A 16194-nucleotide genomic window follows, 5' to 3' on the forward strand; every position below is an offset into this window, starting at 1 on the left:
CCCAGCTGATGATCCAGTTGGCTATTGAATCGGGTAGTCTGTCTGTCTTATTGATTAGTACATTTTACTATCATCCGGGAGCAAGCATGCTACTCTGATCCCTACTTTGCCCCATCAGGTTGTCTCGTCTCCGTTTGTGTGTCTTTCAAACTCATGTAGTCAATCAGTCTTTGTAACGGTCCAACAGAGATATGCTGTATAGCTCTCTATGTATCATAATATACACACACCATCACCACTCGTACGGCCTCAATTATTCCCACAATGTTGTAGGGTCAGCCGGGAAAGTTTTTCACCAAGTTTTTCACGAACCGGCTGGTTCAGCCTTACTTCCACCCCATTTGTTTCATATAATCTCACGCTCTGCAATCCAAGATGGTATTTGCACGAGTAATGAAGGTATAAAAGGGACATACTCTGACTTGCTCTTACATACAGTAATAGTGTGTGCTGTTAGCAAATGCAGGCTGTGATTTATGGTAATTTACAATACTTTTATTTGCCCTGCACACGGTCTACCCGACCAGTCCCAATTCCCCCATAATTTGGCGTAATTAAGAGATCCGCGTGCACACTATCAGTAGATAATCCAACATCACACTTGAACAGAACAAAATCGTTGAAGCAAAGGTGGATTCAAACTGGAAAGCCTTGAGTTTATTGGCTTTCTGAACAAATCTATTCCAAAATACATCATGTGCAAATCCCATATATCCAACTACCCCTCTAAGTACACAATAGTGGCTGAACTCCCTGACACACCATGTATAATATGCTAGTAAGCTGTATTCAGGTTCCAAAAGGAGATCTCTCTGAAACATGGAGGATCCTCCACATCTGCCCCCTCGAACATGAAATTATCTCTTTATCAAAAACAATGTTCCATAAGACTAACCTCCCACCAATTTCTTAAACTCTCGATGATACATTAAATTACTCTATCAGGCACAATTTATGGGACAATCTTCCCAAATTATAATGGGACAACCCTCGCCGGAACTGGTGTGGGAGTGGGGAGGAGCGCTTTTAGTGCAAGGAATAAGGTTCCCAAACATCAGCAAAAATGCACTAATGGGGTTTCTCATTTAGAGAGACACCTTGTATCAGTACACGATAAATCATTTTCCGGACCATTAATCAAAGCAAGCCTGGTGAAAAGGGCCCGCATAACGCAAATGCTAGCGGGAGCTTCAGCATTCGTCTTGAGAGTCCTGAAGGGGTTGTGCTGATGTGCATATCCATGCAAGATTCCCTAACGGATCGTGGTGTGTTCTGGAAGAACCACACTGCATTCCAGAGTGGAATTTTTGTAGGAACCACACTGAATTCCAGAGCAGGATGAGTTGTGTTCTGAAGGATCCGTGGGACGATCTCACAGAGTTTGAGAGCAGAACTTCTACAGCACATCGGTACTGAATTCCAGAGCGGGATGAGCTGTGTTCTGGAGGATCCCAGGGTATTGGGAGGAGCTGCGTTCTGGATGATGTATGACGTGTATTGGACGAACTGTGTTCCACAGCGGGAGGAGCTGGTTTTGAAAGATCCGTGCTGAATTGCGGAGGGGTACAGGCTCTCTGAGCCTGACTGCTGTTTCTTTGGCCAGCCGTGCTCCGTGCCATATACAAACACTCAATTATGATGCCTCATGTTAAAAGTGAGATCACACATATTCAGGTTGACATTGTAGCGCACCCATAAACACAGTCTATTCGAGTCTACATTTAAAATCCTATGGCAGTGGCAGAATATCTGGGTACAGAGGTACAGCGTCTACCTGTCCGAGCAGGAAATCTCATTACAAGAAGGTACTTAAAGCGAGAAATGCCTGCAACGTGGGTGGGTGGGGGGCATGAGGGGTGCCAAGGAGCGTGAGGACTACGCATGGATGTTATGCGATTCCATTTCGCAGACACCTCGGCGCTTCTAATACATCAAACATGACAGTTCGAAATAAAATCTGACGCGCACGCGAAACCCAGGTTCATCAAATAAGTTTGGCATGAGAAGAAAAAAAACTTCGCTTCACTCCCCAAATAAATGGCGAGAGAAGATGCCCCTCCCCGCAGCCAATTCCCCCAGCTATATGAGAAAGCGGCGATTCTATTGAACTTTTCATTTTGAATTTAACGGAAATGAAATAACGTGTCGTAGCCACAACCGAGCGTCTCTCCCCAGCGGGGCTCACCTCTCATTCGTGCTCTCCCATCCTTTTTCAACCTCCACACATGAGCCACGTTCGCGAACCCACCTTTGTACCAAGTACACTGTACCAAGGTTTATTTTAAGGAAATTTTAGAACTGCACAAATCTTTGAGGCAGGTGCCATGGCCCAGTGTTTGAGATTCTCTGAGTCTGAGAAGCATTTGTAATGGCTATTTTTTTTTTTTACATTTTATAGATTTTAAGTTCCTTTGTATCCTTTGAGAAGGTACACAACACAGGATGCCTCACTGGAGTCTATAAAATTAGAAAATATATATCCAGTGTAATATATATATATATATATATATATATATATATATATATATATATATATATATATATATATATATATCTAATATACTAAAAATATATATCAAGTCATATAAACACAGTGTTTTAAGTTTTATCCATCTTGGTATTTGACAAAAATTTTAAAACAAAGTACTAATCAGCATACATTTGTGTATGTAAAATTAAAAATATACTTCTTGTCATATAAACAGTAAATAAAGGTACTTTTGCTTTTCAATATCATGGTCATGCATTGACTTCTTGCTTCTTTATATGACATTGGAGTTTTTATTATAAATTTTAGTACTGCACAAAATTGGGTTTAGAACTGCACAAATTGATTTAGAACTGCACAAGTAGGGGTCTACTGCACGTTAAAATAAACCCTGCACTGTACCCACAATTAAACTGCCTCACATTCCAAGTATAATAGGCATGTGAGCTGATAGGCACTCATCCCGATAATTATTATCAAAAGAGCACATGTTCGAGTATCAAAATCTTTATCAGTGCTGCAGAGAACCAGCTTGTCGTTAGCCTCCGCTTCCTAATCCTCAATCCCTCCTTCCTTTCCCGACGCTTTAACAGGATCGTCAAACCTCTTCCGACCTTCCTGGGACGAAACGTCGTTGTCCTTGGGATGAAATATATACCACCTGCTCCTTCTCAAGCACCTGCTCGACATACGGGATATAGTGCATAAAATAAAAAAGAATGGTTCCTTGTGCTGTCTTGAGCTGTATATCCTGCATTATGTGACATAAACTTTCCTCCAGAAGCTTAAAAGATGCTTTCACATCGCTGATCGTATGTTCCTCCCTCGAGATAACACGCTCTGCCAACATAAACCACGCCAATCCCTTTGGAAAACATGCTCTGCCAAAATAAACCACGCCCCTCCCTTTGGAATACACACCCCTCCCTTGAGAAAACATGCTCCTCTCTCAAAATACGCTCCACAAATATAAACTACGCCCCTCCCTTTGGAAAACACGCTCCGCTAATATAAATCACGCCCTTCCCTTTGGAATACACACCCCTTCCTCTGAAAAACATGTTCTGCCAACATAAACCACGCCCTCTCTTTGGAAAACATGCTCCTCCTTCAAGAAAACGCCTCTCCATTTGGAATACACACTCCTCCCTCTCGAAAATATGCTCCTCCCTCTCAAAATACACTCTGCCAACATAAACCATGCCCTTCCCTCGAGAAAACATGATCTGCCAACAGAAACCACGCCCCTCCCTCCTGAAAACACGTTTCACCAAAGGAAAACCATGCCCCTCCCCCCGGAAAACATGCTTCACCAACAGAAACCACACCCTCACTTTGGAAAACATGCTTCACCAACAGAAAGCACGCTCCTCACTTTGGAAAACATGCTTTGGCAAAAGAAACCACACCGCTCCCTCTAGAAAACTCACTTCACCAACACAAACAGCCTGGTGTTGGCTCAGTGGTTAGGGTGGCGGCTTGGGATCCAAGGGTCCTGAGTTCAAGCCCCGTCGGCCGCTGAATTAATACACCAGGGGGTTGACTCAGCCCGTCATCCTTTCGAGGTCGGCGAAATGAGTACCAGTTCCAGTGTGTGTCCTGGTAGAGGGGCACTGCATCAGCGACACAGTCGCGCTTCAAGAAATGATAGCTACCCCGGGAGCTAAGCTGCCATACGACCACCACCACCAACACAAACCATGCCCTCCCTCGAGAAAACTCAATTCCCCAACACAAACCACGCCCCTCCCTCGAGAAAACTCACTTCACCAACACAAACCATGCCCCTCACTTTGGAAAACACGCTTTGTCAACAGCAACCACACTCCTCACTTTGGAAAACACACTTTGGCAAAAGAAACCACACCCCTACCTCCAGAAAACTCACTTCACCAACACAAACCATGCCACTTCCTCGAGAAAACTCACTTCACCAACACAAACCATGCCCCTCCCTCGAGAAAACTCACTTCACCGACACAAACCATGCCCCTCACTTTGGAAAACACGCTTTGTCAACAGTAACCACACTCCTCACTTTGGAAAACACACTTTGGCAAAAGAAACCACACCCCTCCCTCTAGAAAACTCACTTCACCAACACAAACTACGCCACTCCCTCGAGAAAACTCACTTCACCAACACAAACCATGCCCTCCCTCGAGAAAACTCACTTCACCAACACAAACCACGCCACTCCCTCGAGAAAACTCACTTCACCAACACAAACCACACCCCCTCCCTCGAGAAAACTCACTTCACCAACACAAACCACGCCCCTCCCTCTAGAAAACTCACTTCACCAACACAAACCACGCCCTCCCTCGAGAAAACTCACTTCACCAACACAAACCACACTCCTCCCTCGAGAAAACTCACTTCACCAACACAAACCACGCCCTCCCTCGAGAAAACTCACTTCACCAACACAAACCACACCCCCTCCCTCGAGAAAACTCACTTCACCAAAACAAACCACGCCCCTCCCTGTAGAAAACTCACTTCACCAACACAAACCACGCCTCTCCCTCGAGAAAACTCACTTCACCAACACAAACCACGCCCTCCCTCGAGAAAACTCACTTCACCAACACAAACCACACCCCCTCCCTCGAGAAAACTCACTTCACCAACACAAACCACGCCCCTCCCTCTAGAAAACTCACTTCACCAACACAAACCACGCCACTCCCTCGAGAAAACTCACTTCACCAACACAAACCATGCCCCTCCCTCGAGAAAACTCACTTCACCAACACAAACCATGCCCCTCCCTCGAGAAAACTCACTTTACCAACACAAACCACGCCACTCCCTCGAGAAAACTCACTTCACCAACACAAACCACGCCCCTCCCTCGAGAAAACTCACTTCACCAACACAAACCACGCCACTCCCTCAAGAAAACTCACTTCACCAACACAAACCATGCCACTCCCTCAAGAAAACTCACTTCACCAACAAAAACCACGCCACTCCCTCGAGAAAACTAACTTCACCAACACAAACCATGCCACTCCCTCGAGAAAACTAACTTCAACACAAACCACACTCCTCGCTTTGGAAAACATTCTTTGCCAACATAAACCACGCTCTTCCCTTTGGAAACCACGCCCCTCACTTTGGAAAAGACGCTCCTCCATCAGAAAGCCAATGCCCTCCCTCAAGGAAACAAAGAAATAAATACTGTATTGCCAAAGACCACAGGTCACCACTCAAAATGGAGCTCTAATCTGGATCACAACCCAAAAGGAGTGTTGTGTAATGACCACATAGACTGGATTTAATGAAATGCAAATTAACTTTAAAAAGTGGGATTTGAATCCAGGCACAACAGCTTAGAGGTAAATGTGCATAGATGGCTTGTGGCCATCCTGCCAGCCCCAAAATCATTGAAGTGATTGTTAATTTAAAAACTCAAAGGTCACCCCCAAAGTAAGTGTATGATCATAAAGATCGTTGCTATAATATTATTTCAGTGGTGGGGGTAGATGGAGGAATTAAATAGGGAATTTAGGATTGAATAGAGTTGTTTGGTCCGTGGACGTGTAGGGGGCATCTTGATGTAATTAAGTAGGGAAACTGTGAGCTTAAGTGTTACGTGTCACCACACGGAGGGTGGTGCAGTGTTAATTTTCAAGGGAGTAAGAATAAGATCCCCCAGTATGTAATTGCCCCCTGTGACTTTTCCCTATGTTTTTATAACCAAAACCATGATGACAAACAAGCTAACATGCCGAGCAGGCAGAAGCCCCCCACCTCCAAGAGTGACGGCGGGTGAAGTCACGCCCCACGGCTGATGATTGATGGGTGTGACGTCAGAAGCTAGGCGAGCGGGCGGAGGCACCGCATTCCTGGATTTCGTGCAATCAAGCCATTCCCCGGAGGAGAAAACGGTGGTCCGGGGGTGACGTCAGTCAGTTAGAGGAGAGTGGAGTTCAGGGAGAGCGCACGCACAAGTCAGAGTTGAGTTGAGGGAAGGAACAGTTAAGTGCGGAGTGAGGGACACATGTAGTCGAGAGAGAACGTAGCTGGGAGATGGCCTGTGAAACAGTACAGGGCTTTACGGCTGCCTTTCCTTCAATGCATGAAGAAGACGGCACAATTCTCGTATTCATGCTGAGGCGAATTGACTCGCTTGGTGATGCAAGACCCTGGCCTTTGCCTCTTGGTTGGGTCAGGAGGAACGGATCCTGAGCCTCGTGTATGTCAAATAGCAGGTCGGTGAGGACGCTCGACGCACAAAGCAGCTCCACTGGGTCTCTGAGCCTTGGTGCTGAGTGCCGCCCACGGATTGCCTGGCGTACGTTTGTCCCGCTACAAGAGAAGCGACGGCGCCATTTTGCGCGCATCTACACCTGCAGATAGAAGCGCCTCGATTCCAAGTTCCACAAAGACCAGCTCTGGACCAAGCTAAGTACAAGAATAAAAGGAGGGATTTTCTTTTCTTTCGTTTTCTCCTTTGTATTCAAGTCTGTGTGTCGAGGCGCCTCAACTGAAGAGTTTAATTTACTTCACGTATTTATCGTTATTGCATTTATTATTGTCCTTTGTAAATATTTATCTACTTTCATTAAATGTGTTCGTTTTAAGAAACTGTATCCGTGTATTTGTTGTGAGGTTTGAATTATTATTAGGTTTTCAGAGGTTAAACAGGTTCATTTCAGAGGTTCATTAAACAGAGGTTTTCTACTTATTACCTTCAGTTTTTATTCCCCCCCTCATCCCCCCCCCCCACTATCCTTTCATCACTCCCCCAATTCCTCCCAACTATACCCTCTGTTTAATGTCTTCTCTTCTCATCCTTCCCTCCCGTAGGTAACCACGTGACTTCCTTCTTCCTTGCCTTCCTTATTTCCAATCCCACTTTGATCGTGAAGGTATTCACCACTCACCTTCACAATGTTTTTTTCTGCAAACTCTTCCTTTACTCTGCCCTCCCCCCCACCCACTGTTGTGTAGTAAAATCAGCCAACACATAAGTCCTTTGGCTCGATCGTTTAATGGCGGCTCTCACCTTCACTGCTCGACAGCCCGCTGACGTCAATCTCGGTTCATCAGTTCATCAAACTCCCGGCTCATCATGCATACATGAATATTCATGTAACTCTCAATACCACATCTTCCTTTTTTCGTGAAAATAACAACTGGCGATGAACCCCCCCCCCCCCAAAAAAAAAAATAGCAAGCATGTCACATGACAAAGTCCTTGGTCCATTTAGGGGCTCGATGATATCTAGTCCCACACCGAACACCTGGGGTAAAAACTTGTGGAGGCAATTGTTGGGCAGAGCTATGTCCCCTATAGTCTTCAGAACCTGCCGTACTTCCAGCAGAAAGTCCATTTGAGATCTCAGTTGCAGGTGCTAGATCAATTGCATTCTACACTTTCCAATCAGAGAGTCTGAAGGGAGCAGGACCTCAAGTTCACTGATCTTGAGGGGTTGGGTAAACTTTCTGGTGAAGTCCAGGTTTCCAAACTCGCATGAAGGAACCAGATTGGAAGGTGGAAGGTTTTGCTCCCTGACGTTTGTCTGTGTATCGTTTAGACTTCTCTTGTTTCTGTTGAACACAGCATCTTACATCCTCGAGTCTTGCAGCAGGTACACTGATTTGACGATCCCCAATATGCAAATTGGTGTGCAATGTATGTCCATGTCAAAGTTCAGCAGGGGTCTGATGAGTTGGTGCATGTCTTGTAGCTCGATATGTTTGCAAGAAGTTGGGTACCAATGATGTCCAGGGTTTCCCTTTGAGATTTGCAGTATGTAAACAGTCCTTAAACACTCTGTTGAATCGTTCTATCTCCATGTTAGCTTGTGGGTAATAGATAGAAAGACAGCAGTGTTTGATGTTTCTTTCCTGCAGGAATGTTTCAAACTCATTTGAAACAAACCGAGATCCATTGTCAGATATAAGTTCCCGCGGATTTCCTTCACGACTGAATACTGTCGTCAGGAACTTGATAACTGTAGCAGATGTCACTTGGGACATAAAGGCTACTTCTGACCATTTGCTAAAGTAATCAAATGAGGTAATGGCATTGCGACAGTCCATTTGGCTGTTATCAAGTGGTCCCACTATATCGATGGCAAGCTTTTCCCAAGCAGCATTAGGAAGCGGAACTGGTTGCAAAGGTGGGTGGAACCTTTTCAGAAGAGTCAATTCTCTCAATGATACCCGCTTCTTCAAGCGTTTTCACTTCTTGTGAGACAGCATCACAGACAGCAAAAGGTAAACAGCGAAGCTTCTGCTGGATTGGCACCACGTCGGGCCATATCTTCACTCTGTGTACAAATCCTTTTGTATAGCCCAGAGTTCCAGTGACGTTAGGATTAAATGTCTGCCAAGCCGATGTTTGATGCACGGAGGGACTTGATACTGATGTAGGAGTAACACATCCATGAACAATATTCAGTCCAAGAGCAGTGAAGAGGTTTATGCTGAGTATAGGTGTTCCAAAAGGCACAATGAAGAAATCAGCAGGCATAGAAACATGGTTGTGTCACACCTGTACTTGAAGACAACCAACTACAGAGGTCAGTTTTTTTTAAAGTAAGTCACCAAGTGTAATTTTGGTTCTGTAAGAAGTGCATTCTTGAAATGCTCCAGGTAGGTCGACTCTGGAAGCATGTAAACGCCTGAACCTGTTTCCACCAGTAATTTAGTTGAACATGCCTGTCCATCAGGTGTGCAAAGACGAACATCACAAAATAGGTTCCCTCTAATTTGTTCAGAGGCTTGTGTGTTTATGCTTAAAACAGTCACATCTGGCACAGTCACTTCCCGCACTTGGGATTTGTGATCTTTACTGCGACATACTTCAGCAAAATGTCCACTTTTGCCACACTGTCTGCATTTTACATCTTTTGCAGGACATCTGGGGTAATTGGCTAAGTGCATTGTACATCTATAACGATAACAAGTACTCTCTTGGCGTACCTGTCGAGATTGTGAAAATTTTGGGTTTGCAGGTTCATTTGATGTGTCCCTGTGGATGGGGTCGCGTCTGTATTGCCCCACGCCGGTACGTGCTGGTGTTGTATTTACATCCTGAAAGGAGGTCGACGTGCCGCATATGATCGCTCTTGCTTCTGCCATGGCTGATTCGATTTGTCCCGCCATTATGAGGGCTTTCTGCTGTGTAAGCTCCGGTTCCAAAAGCAACCGCTTACGTATACGAGCTGTAAGGGTTTTTTTTCCCCATGAGCTGATCTCGTATCATTTCATCAGAGAGATCATTAAACTCGCAATTAACCGCAATCTCACGTAAAGCAGCAACGAACTGAGCAGTGGATTCATCTGGACTTGGTAAGAATGCAGCAGGTGGTATAAGAGCAAACTGAGCCATCCTCATCGCCAATATGTTGTGCAGTAAAATCAGCCAACACGTAAATCCTTTGGCTCAACCGTTTAATGGCAACTCTCACCTCCTTCACTCCTCGACAATCCGCCAACGTCACTCTCAGTTCTGCCTCGTCAGTTCCGGCTCATCGTGCTCCCCCCTGTTATACACCCTCCTTAATCCTCCCATCGTGCACCTCATCCTATCTCCTCTCTTCGCTCCTCTCCATTGCCCTCTGCTTGAATAACAGCTCCCCCTCTGGAATCCCAAACTGTATGGTTTTCAAACATCCGTGGGCTCTGTTCCAACCGGACAAGTATTTCACTCTCTTATTCAGCACACTCCTCAATATCTCAAATATGCTCTCTCTCTCTCTCTTTCCTCTCATCACCCCCCCCCACACTCTTCCCACCCCCACCCCAAATCTTCTTCCTCCCTCCACCCACTTCCAGCTTTACCATTCCCATACCTCTACCCAGTCTCATCCTTTCCCTCTCCCTACCACTCCCTTCTCCCTCCTCCCCCATGACCCTACCTGCTCTCATTGTCTCCGCTCCCTGTCAAAGCTTCCCTCTCATCACTCCATCTCAATTCAGCCACCTCCTCCCTCTTCAATGCAAACATCACTCCATTTCCCCCCAAGCTTCCCCCTCACCATTCTCAAAATCTGCCCCTCACCCTTCTTCCTCAATTCTCCACTCTCACCCTTCTCCCCCAAATATCTTCTCTCACCCCTCCCCTTCAAATCTCACCCCCTCACCCCTCCCTTTCTAATCTTTCCCATCACTCCACCTTCTCAAAGCTACTTCCCACTCTGCCCAACCCTCGATTGTTGTTCCTGCTCCCACCTGCTCCCATCTTCACAATACCACAACCCAGTCTCATACTTCCCTTCTCCCTCCATGGCCGTGCCTGCTGTCATCGTCTCCCCTCTCCCGCTGAGCTTCCCTCGCACCCTCCCTCTCAAATCAGCCACCTCCTCCATCTTCAAAGCAAACTTCTCTCTCTCTCGCTCTCTCTCTCTCTTCCCCTCAAAGCTTCCACCTCACCCTTCTCAAAATCTCCCCCCACCCCAACCCTTCTCCCTCATTTCTCCCCCTCACCCCTCCCATTCAAATCTTCCCCCCTCATATCATATCCCTCATATCCAGAAGACTGCCTCCTTTCCGCACCCTCTCCCTTCAAACTCACTCCCCACCTCCTCCAATCTCCTACTTCCCTTTGCCTCCTCAATACTCCCCACTGCAACTCATCCCTTCACCACAAAGCCCTTTGTTCTCCTCCCCATCTGACCCTCTCCCTTAGCTCATCTGCAATACTACACACTCTGTCAACAACTCTCCCAACCTTCACCTCTCCTCCCTCATCCTTTCCACCACTCCCCTCCCTTGGAAACGAAGCCTCCTCCCTCCCTATTCCTTAACAGTGTGGACCTCAAACATCCGAGGCCTTCGCTTGAACCTGACTGATCTTTCTTCAGCAAAGGACTACTGCGACTCATTGGGACTGACGCAATCAGTCAACTTCCTGACCTGGTTCTCAGCCAACATGACTCCATCTCTTCTGGATATGATTTTGACAAATTTCCAAAAAAATGTCTGCTGTTGTTCTGCTCCAATCGGCTCATCTCACCATATGCTTGTTGAAGTGGACATGTCTCTGGCCATTATTGGAGAACCACCTCAGTGCTGACGGCACTGGAATTTCACTCAAGCCGACTGGCAGGGTCTTCAAGCAGTGATCAAACTTCTAGACTGGTCTCCCATTTCTACTCTCTCCGATGTCAACTCATCCTCGGAATTCTTTCAAAGAAATTTGCTCTCATGCACAAATTTATCCCATCTCATCTTCAGTTGTCATAACTTTCCTCCCATCCATGGTACACTGAAGATTGTGGCAAGGCAGTTGTCCTAAAACAACTTCATGGAAGGCAAATCCTACTGAAGGCAATCTCAGTTCCTTCCACAAAGCTCGGAACAAGTGTGTATCTACCCTCAGTGGAGCCAGGAAACAACATCTTTCCAATCTCATTTCTGAACTCTCAAACATGTCTCCCTCCTCCAAATTCTGGTGGCATCTGGTTAAGTCTGTTTCTGGTGTATGTTTCCCCTCCATCCACTCCCTTACCTCAAATGGCTACACAGCTGGCGCTGCATGCAAAAATGCTTAATGCCGAAACTCTGTGTTTGCTTAGAAATATTGTGTCCCAAACCCATCGCCTTCTGTACCCAGTCACACCCAGCTGTTTCTCGACTCAGATTCTGCAACCGGTCGAGACGGCATCAGCTCTCGTGTCCTAAAAACCTGCTCTGCTGCTCTTGCTCACCCTCTCTCTGTTCTATTCACCCTCATTTATTCAAGGCCATCTGCTTGGAAATCAGCAAATATTACCGCTCCGCATAAAAAGGTGAAAAAACAGGTCCCTACAACTAACTACAGGCCAATCAGCCTGCTCCCAATCATCAGCAAGGTCATGGACTCCATCATCGCTTCTGACATCAAATCCTTCCTCTTCTCCAATGGCTTGACTTCTGACAATCAATTTGGATTGAGACAAGGTCACTCCACCCTGGATATGCTGCATCTATTCTCCCAACAATGGATGGAGGTCCTATGTGCCAAACATGAGATCAGAGCCTTCTCGCTGGACATATCACGAGCTTTCGATATGGTCTGGCATCCCACACTGCTCACCAAACTCTTTTCTTATGGTATCCAAGGCAATCTCCACTCATTGCTCATGGACTTCCTCTCCTGTCACAGTCAATGCGTGGCTCTCAATATAATTATCTCATCCCCTCTTCCTGTCCAGGCTGGAGTTCCTCAAGGCAGTGTTCATGGCCCTGTGCTTTTTCTGGTTTTCATCAATGATCTCTCATATTCGCTGGAAAATCCTCTATCTCTTTGCAGATGACTCCACCATCTGCCATACCATCTCTCATCCCTCAGGTCAGCAAGCAGCAGCCTCTTCACTCTTGCAGATCTGGATAAAATCACAAGTTTGTCAAACACTTGGAATAGTTCTTTCAATCCTGACAAACCTCACACCCTCACCATGTCTCTCCAAAAGGACTGTCTGGAAAAATCCCCCCATCCACTTTCTCAACAATCCCCTTGAAGAACTCCTTTCATTCAAGCTTTTGGGTCTCATTATCTGCCACGATCTTTCCTGGGAAAGCCACATCTCCAAGCTGGCCTCCAAAGCCAGTTGCCGACTGGGCATCCTATGTCATGCAAAGTACTTCCTTGGCACACCTGAGCTTCTAACCACTGACAAAGCTTTCATCCACAGTCTGATTGAGTACTGCTCCCCCAACTGAAGTGGTGTTCTTGCCTCACGCCTAGCTCGACTTCACGCTGTGGAAACCAAGGCTTTTCGGATCATTGGTATCTCCAGCGATGAAGCTGAGTCTTTGTGGCTCTTACTCACTCATGGGAGGGAGGTTGGTGGTCTTTCTGTCTTCTGTCTCCTCTCTGGCCTTGCTCCCTATGCTATGTCTGTGATCTATCCCCCCTCATTTACTCAAGATCATCTGCCATCTGCTTGAAAATCAGCAAATATTACTGCCCTGCATAAAAAAGGTGCAAAAACAGATCCATGCAACTACCGAGCAATCGGCCTGCTCCCAATCATCAGCAAGGCCATGGAATCCATCATCGCTTCCAACATCAAATCCTTCCTCTTCTCAAATGACTTGATTGCCGACCATCAATTTGGATTTTGACCAGGTCACTCTACACTGGACATGCTGCTTCTGCTTTCCCAACAATGGATGGAGGTACTAAATGCCAAGAGATCAGAGCCATCTTCCCAGACATACATATCACGTGCTTTCGATATGGTCTGTCATCCCACACTGCTCACCAAACTCTTCCTATGGTACCCAATCCAATCTCCATTCATGCCTCACAGACTTTTTCTGCTATCACAGTCAACGTGTGGCCCTTAATGGAGTTCTTTCATCCCCTGTCCAGGCTGGAGTTCCTCAAGACAGTGTTCTGGGCCCTGTGTTTTTTCTGGTTTTCAACAGTGATCTCTTTGACTCTGGAAAATCCTTCTTATCTCTTTGCTGATGACTCCACCCTCTGCCGTACCATCTGTCATCCCTCAGATCGGCAAGCAGCAGCCGCATCACTCTTTGCAGATCTGGATAAAATCAGAAGCTGTTCCAATACTTGGAACATGTCTCTTAATCCTGACAAATCTCACACTCTCACAATGCCTCTCGGAAAGGACCGTCTGGAACCCCCCCCCCCCCCAATCTACTTTCTTAACAATTCTCTTGAAGTCCTTTCATTCAAGCTTTTGGGTCTCACTCTCTGCCATGATCTTTCCTGGGAAAGCCACATTTCCAAGCTGGCCTCCAAAGCCAATCGCTGACTGGACATCCTCTGTCGTGCAAAGTCCTTCCTTGGCACACCTGAGCTCCTGACCACATACAAAGCTTTCGTCCACAGCCTGAGGAAGTTCTGCTCTCCCCTCTGGACTGTTGCTCCCGCCTCACAACTTTCTCGGCTTTACACTGTGGAAACCAAGGCTTTTAGGTTCATTGGTATCTCCCACGATGTGGAGTCTTTGGGTCTATCACTGCAAGCAGGTCTGTGGTCTTTGTCTTCTACCATCTACTCTCCGGCCTCGCTCCCCCGCTCTATCTGAGAGATTTCCCAATATTACAAAATATAAATATATACGAGAGATATAACCCCCCCCCCCCCCAATGTTTCTGCAGGGCACTCAAGGTCTGCCAGCAACCCCCTTCTGGTAAAACTACCAAAATCAAGAATCACTGCTCACCTTCACTCTTTCATTCCTCTTTTTTCCGGCTTCTGGAACAAACTCCCACACTCTCTTCAATCCCATTCCTCCCTCCATCCATCCATCCATTGTGCCCATACTCTGTGCAGAGCGTTGGTGCTGCCTCAGCAGTCTCATTGGCTATTGGACACAATCCTGGACGGGTCACCACTCCGACACAGGATACCAGCAAGCTGGCACTCATTTTGCCGACCTCAGAAGGATGACAGGCAGAGTCAACCCCACCTGGTATTAATTCAACAGCTGAGTGGGATTTGAACTCAGGATCCTAGGATCCCAAGCCCACCACCCTAACTATTAAGCCAACACCAGGGATCCAGGCATATACTCCTTTCTCCAGGTCTTCAAAACAGCTGTTCACCACCATCTCTTATCTTCCCCTATCCAAAACCATGATCTTTTTTCTACCCCAGCTAATAAAAGTTAATAAGCATGTGACCATATTGGTGTCGGTTTAGGTCAACTAGCACTGGGCATGGAGAGATTCCATAACTCGGCACTCGTTGACTCGAAGACTAAGACGATAGTAAACGGTGCATGACCTCCAAAGCCCAGTGGTACAGCACCCTGGTTTCATTCCGCTTGGTTTGCAAGACGGATGTCAGAACGAAAAACTCATTGAACTTTTCCTTTGAATCCAGTGCAGTTTATCGCGCGGACCTGAGGGAAGGCAGTGTCCTCTCTATAAGCATTCTATCGACCCGTATCGGCAGGTAAATCCATTGTTCTCACAAAGATTCATACGAGAGCGTCACCCCAAAATTCCAGCCAATTTTTTTTTAGGCTGTAAATTTTGAAGTATAAGTTCAAGGTTATTGCAAGATTACATGGATCTCACATAATAGCGTGTCGCGCCGATGTCGTTATTTACTGATATACAGTATCTGGAGAATATCGAGTTCCTCTATTTATTACCTCCACAACCGAAGGTCTGTCTGTCTGTCTGTCTGTCTGTTTCTTTGTTTGTGTGAGAGCAGGATATCTCAAAACGTTGTGAACGGATTTGGACGAAACTTAGTGGAGAGGTTGGGTGTGTGACAAGGAAAAACTGAGTCGATTTTGGTGAAGATCGGATCCGAATCCGAGAATTGAAATATATATATTTTAAGCGATCCTTCACCATTGGCGGGATGGTGCCAAAAACGATGTACATCATGAGATCTGAAAAAGTTTTGGAAGTGCTATGACAAAACTAGGTGGATTAGGTGGCAAGAACGAGCCGATTAGATTTTGGTTCGGGTCCGGATTCAGATCCGGCCTATCAGTGGGTTACAAACCGTAAAATGGTCAGCTTGGCGGAGGTGTGCGCTCTCCTGAGTGCTGTTCCAGTTTTGATAAAATAATAAAAAATAGCGGCGTCCAAGTATACCAAGGGTCTTGTCATGGCACAGAAAGCTTCAAATAAACAAGGCAACCGAACTCAATCAAATTCTTGGTGATGTGGATGAAAAAAACGTAAAAAATGAAATCCACCATCAAAGTTTTGGAATTCTTACGAACACTTCCCCAAAATGAAAAACAAACTTTGTTTGGAGAAAGACATTT

The 16194-nt window shown here is 46.2% G+C and overlaps 1 long non-coding RNA gene across 1 annotated transcript in view; it reads left to right on the forward strand.

Annotated features, from left to right (window-relative positions):
- LOC147034357 (uncharacterized) overlaps positions 1 to 7434 on the forward strand; it is a 141574-nt gene extending 134140 nt beyond the window's left edge. Inside the window, exon 3 of the long non-coding RNA XR_015058150.1 lies at positions 7307 to 7434. This is a non-coding gene — a long non-coding RNA (uncharacterized LOC147034357). The remainder of the gene's footprint in view (positions 1 to 7306) is intronic.
- Positions 7435 to 16194: the final 8760 nt, after the last annotated feature.

The sequence above is a fragment of the Eptatretus burgeri genome, chromosome 1 (assembly GCF_056783735.1).
Source record: "Eptatretus burgeri isolate ZD-2024b chromosome 1, Ebu_testis_v1, whole genome shotgun sequence".
Lineage (NCBI taxonomy): Eukaryota > Metazoa > Chordata > Myxini > Myxiniformes > Myxinidae > Eptatretus > Eptatretus burgeri.